The 5,758-nt window shown below is 31.9% G+C and overlaps 1 protein-coding gene across 1 annotated transcript in view; it reads left to right on the top strand.

The window, feature by feature from the left end:
* PTPN12 (protein tyrosine phosphatase, non-receptor type 12) overlaps positions 1–5,758 on the top strand; it is a 133,997-nt gene that overhangs the window by 56,294 nt on the left and 71,945 nt on the right. The window lies entirely within an intron of this gene.

Below are 5,758 nucleotides of genomic sequence, written 5' to 3'. Positions count from 1 at the left end.
TTTATCCATTTACCAGTTGATAAACATTTTGAGTAATGTTGCTATGAATATTTCCATAGAAGTCTTTGTGTGGACATAAGATTTTATTTTTCTTGGTTGGATACCTAGAAATGGAATTGCTGGGTCAATGGAAGCTTATGTTTCACTTTATAAGAAACCACTAAACTGTTTTCCAAAGTGACTATTCCATTTCACATTCCCAACAGCAATCTATGAGGGTCACAGTTTCTTCACATCCCCATGAACACTTGTTGCTGTCCATCCTTTAGATTATAGTTATTCTAGTGGGTGCGTAGAGGTAGCTCATGTTTCTCATTTGCATGTCCCTAATGAAAAATAATGTTGAGCATCTTTTCATGTGCTGTTAGCCATTTGTCTATCTTCTTTGGTGAAAAGTCTATTCAAATCATTTGTACATTTAAAACATTTTTTTGAATTATAAGGGTTCTTAATATATTCTGGATGCTGAAGTTAGTCCCAGATTTGAGAAATTTCTAAGTACTATTAGGTCAAGGGATGACCTGTGTTTTGTCTCTTGAAAGGACTAAAATTGAGCTAGCCCTTAGAAGTGGTGGGTCTGGGTACCCTGAGTATTCTTATGTTAATTGTGGAGATTATTTTATTTCTTAGAGCTAAGATTTAGTAATAGGACGTTTCCGTTTTCTTGGAAGTGACAATGTTTATGTATTCTCTTTTTGTTGCTATAGTTTATTAATGTTTGTTGGGAAGGGTGCTACTTTAAAGAGCCTCTTGTATAGCAAGTGTTGGCTTTATCTGGAGTTCGGTGCTTGGGGTATTGTAGAGGCAGTCAGCAAAACTGTGGAAAGGAATGATTATTTTCATTTCTTTGGTATTTAGATTCTTTCTACTCTTGTGTATGCTTAGTAGTAGCACCAAGGGCAGGTAGGGTGATTCACACTTGTAATCCTAGCACTTTGGGAGGCTGAGGTGGGAGGATCAGTTGAGTCCAGAAGTTTGAGGTTGCAGTGAGCTATGATCTTGCTACTGCACTCCAGCGAGGACAACAGAGTGAGAGCCTGTCTCTGAAAATAAACAAATAAATTTCAAAAATAAGAGCACTGATAAAGAATATTAAAATATACATGATATGTTGTAAGTAGATAATATTGACTTTTAAATTCTCAATAATATACTATACATACAGTATAAGGCAGTGACTACAAAATTTGTCTATCTTAGAATTTTAATGGGGAGTTTTAAAAAAAGCAATCTGCACCCCGTTTTGAACTTACTGAATTAAACTTACTGCAAGGGGACTTGCAGATATGGGACTCCAGAAATCTTGTTTTTTAATTTGCTTTCTCCAACTTTTGAATGACTGGGGATAGATGAAATAAAATTGGCAAAATGTTGATAACTATTAAAGCTGGATAATGGATGATATATGAGTATTCATTATACTATTCTATTTTGGTATGTGCTTAAAATCTTCCATCTTAGAAAATTAAAAAAAAAAAAAAAAAGAAGAAATTCATAGCCTACTTCTAGCCAAGTTGGCACCAGTCCTGTCATTTGGGAGCCACTATTCTCATTTGGATTTACAATTACCAGAAACATTTACCGAGGACCCAGCAGTAAACCAACTATTATACTCTACCTTTGAGATACTTTAAATGGAGGCTACTATGATACATGAATAAGGGTAATTAATTAGGACCCCTTATTACTGGCAAACATGATAAGAGAAAGCTTTTTATATTTACTTAACCAACATTTTCTTAACTACTGAATATTCTTTTCTCAGTTAGCATTCTTTTGTATGTGTATTTCCTATCCCAAATAGCATAAAAAAAGGTGACGGGGGATGGCATGTTAGGTGGAGTGAAATAAATGACAGAGCATTGGTAAACATGTAAACATTCTCTTTCCTGGAAACATGGTGAGGAGATAAATAATTTTTATTAGAAGCCAGTATGTCTTTCTTATATGTCTCTTCCTACAAATTTACAAAGAAGATCACATCAAAAATAAATTTCATTGATTAAATCAGCAAAACTGGGCCTTAGTGCTATGTATAAAATTTGGCCTCAAGCCAGGTGTAGTGGCTCACGCCTTTAATTGTAGCACTTTGGGAGGCTGAGGCAGGATTGCTTAAGGCTAGGAGTTCAAGACCAGTCTGAGCAATATATCGAGATCCCCATCTCTACAAAAAAATAGAAAAATTAGCTGGGTGTGGTGGTGTGTGCCTTTAGGTCCCAGCTGTTGGGAAGGTGGAGGCAGGAGGATCGCTTGAGCCCAGGAATCTGAGGTTGCAGTGAGCTGTGATGATGCCACCATACTCTACCCTGGGCAATAGAGTGAGATCCTGTCTCAAAAAAAGCAGGGGTTGGGCAATGAAAAATAAGTTAGTTATTCATTAGTTGTCCTTTAAGACTTGAAAGAATTTTATTCATATCTATTACCCACCCTTCTTTCCTTCCTTTCTTCCCTTGGTTGTTTTTTGTTTGTTTGTTTGTTTGTTTGTTTGAGAGAGGCTCTTACTTTGTTGCCCAGGCTGGTCTCAAACTCCTGGATTTAAGTCATCCTCCCTCCTTAGCCTCCAAGTAGCTGTGATTACAGGCATGCGCCATGGTGTATTTCTTTTTGTATTTAACTACCTTTAATATTCATTGTTCATGGATTAGAAGGGACCGTAATGTGATGATAATGGTAATGACACGTTACATTAGATGTTATGGTCCTTTTTAATTCAGAGACAACAAATATTAGGCAATCCTATTACTTTAGGATTGCATAGTCTTAAGTATCTCCCCCAAATATTTATTAATTACAAAGGGAAAGATGGTAACTTTATAGTGGAGATGCCAGCCAATGCCTTATTAACCAAGTGACTAAGGTTAACATCACAAGTTACATGGATATCATCAACCCCCTGGTGTGTTGTACTGAGGACAGAACATCATTCTGCGGTATTCTTATCAAAATGCATAACCTCATTCCAGTCATAACAAAAGATCAATCAAAGGAACTTTTCTAGATTGGAAGAGATTAAAGAGAAATAATAGTTAAATGTAATGTGGGACCCTGGGAAGAGAAAAATGATATTATTAATAGAAAAAATTGGTAAAATTTATATAGTCTGTTAATAGTTTTATAACAGTTTTCTGCTTTGACAATTGTCCTATGGTTATGTAAAATGTTAATATTAGAGGAAGCTAAATGAGAGGTATATGGGAATTCTCTGTATTATTTTTGTAATTTTTCTATAAATATAAAATTATTTCTAAATAAAAAGTTTCAAGCCTCAACAGAAACTGGAAAAAACTATTTGCATTACTTACAACAGAGGGTTAGGTTTCTCTTTTTGTATAGATTTCATAGAAATTAGTAGGAAAAAATATACATGGAAAAATGGGCAAAGGATATAAACAAGCGGTTTATGGAAAAAGAAATGTACGTAATCAGTAAATATATTAAAACACCATTTGTATAATTCAAGATATGCAAATTAAAATAGGATATTTTTACTTTTTGGGTTGTCAGTGATTAAAAGATTTTATAATACTCTTATCAGTGACACCTATATTGCATAAATTGTTATTTACCTTTTAGAAGGCAAGTAGCAATTCCTTTGTTAGGAATTTACCCTACATCAATGCTGGTAGCATGTATGTACAACAATGTGGGAAGAATTCCAAGATGTATTATTAACTGAAAAGTAACAAGATACAGAATACCATGTATATATGGGATGATTGCTTTTGTGTAGTTTTTCAGAGTATATAGGTATATGTATAAAAATATGTTTTTTAAACATAGTGTCTTGTTGGGAAAGAGAGAGCCCTGGAATTAAATGGCAGGGGAAGACTTTTCATCTTATACCTTTAAGTTCTAATTTTTAAAAATTATGTACATATTTTATTTTTAAAAAATTTAAAAACATACACTTACAGAATTAATAAAATTTATATTTTTGGTCTTTTATTATAAATTTTTTTATTCTGAATGACATTACCCATTAATAAATATTATTGGTCAAGTGCATTGAGTACTTTTTATATATAATGTCAATTCATTAAATATCATTGGTCAAGTGTATTATTGAGTACTTTATATAATGTCAATTCATTAAATATTATTGGTCAAGTGCAGTGTTGAGCACTTTTTATATATAATGTCAATTCATTAATTTGTCATAATTTACTTAATTTTTATAATTTCATGTGAAGTATGAAAGTTAGATTTCCTAATAGAATTTTGGCAAATGAACTTGTGTGTCAGTGGTTAGTATTTATCAGTCACCTGGGATGCTCATTAAAAACTGCAGAGGCTTAAATCCTAGATTCTGCTCTAGTAAACCTGGGATGATGCCCTGGAATTTGTATTTTAAAAGAGTTCCAGAGATGATTCACATTGCAAATTTAATACACTGCTTTACATCACTGTTTCTTTTTTGTTGTTGTTGTCTTAAGATTTATTTTATTTCCTATCAGTGTAATGTTAGAAATTATCCTGCTAGTGCCTAGAGTCCATTTTCATTAATTGTTCTCAAAAGTAAATGTTCTTAGTTATCTACATAACTTTACTTATGCTTTATTAGGAAATACCTGTGTGCCAATAGGACATAATTTATAGAATGTCTTTTTTTTTTTCTTACAGTTGATCACAGCAGAGTTAAGTTGACTTTAAAGACTCCTTCTCAAGATTCAGACTATATCAATGCAAATTTTATTAAGGTATGTATTAATTATAAATGGTATTTCTCTGCCATACTTAATGTCTTTCTGCATACCAGTTTTGTTAAAACTTTTTAAATTACGTAATCATGGTACCAACAGCAAAAGAAATAAAAATAAAATCACTGCCCTGGCACATTTTATGTGCTTTCCTTCTAGCCTCCTTATTCATATTCATAAACAGTTTTGCTTCGTTTTATGGTAACGGAGATAATATTTGTTGTTTTGTTTCTTTTACATTGAAGGCTTATAAATACTTTATCTATTACTAAATCATCTTTTCAGTTATCCCTCTGAGTTTGTGTACACAGATGTACATGATCATTCCCTGTTGTTGAAACCATATAGGTGGTTTCCAATTTTTCTTGATAATAATATCACAGTGAACATCTTTTGTTCTTTCGAATAATTTATTGGGATAAATTACTAAGGCTGGAATTACTAGATAATACTAATTTTAAATTATGGAACATAAATTTAAAACTTTTGGCAATTGTCACTGTTTCAAGTGGCAACGCAAATCCAAGATTAAATAGTCTTTTTTTTTTTTTTTTTTGGTAACCTTTATTTGGATACCTTTAATCAAAAGCAGTCAAGTTCTTGTATGATTATCAATGGAGACAGATGCAAACTGCCACTTGATTGAGTTTAAATACAAGATTTTAATTTGTTCCATCAGTTATTCTATGCTTTTGATTCTTTCTAGTCAAATGACAGTATAATTTTCAGATGTTCATATATGTTATTTATACATATTTTAGTATGATATTTTGTTGACAAATAGTAAGTGGTAAGAATTTATGTGGTAAAATTAATATCTATGCCAACACTGAACAGTCAATATTTTAAATAAAAACTTCGTTTTCAACAAAATCAATTCTATTATAATGGTGGTAAAAACCAAAATTAATAGATTAAACAAAAAATAATAAATTGCACTTTCAGATGTTGTCAGTGTTCATATCTTTTATAAGGACATTTGTTAAAAGTTATAGTTTTTAATTGTACTTAATGATGCTGATTCATTGTATGATTCAGTTACGTGATAGTTCAATATTTTA

This window comes from Propithecus coquereli, unplaced genomic scaffold, assembly GCF_000956105.1.
Source record: "Propithecus coquereli isolate 6110/MARCELLA unplaced genomic scaffold, Pcoq_1.0 Scaffold32, whole genome shotgun sequence".
In the NCBI taxonomy this organism is placed as follows: Eukaryota; Metazoa; Chordata; class Mammalia; order Primates; family Indriidae; genus Propithecus; species Propithecus coquereli.
This window is presented reverse-complemented; position numbering and strand designations above follow the sequence as displayed.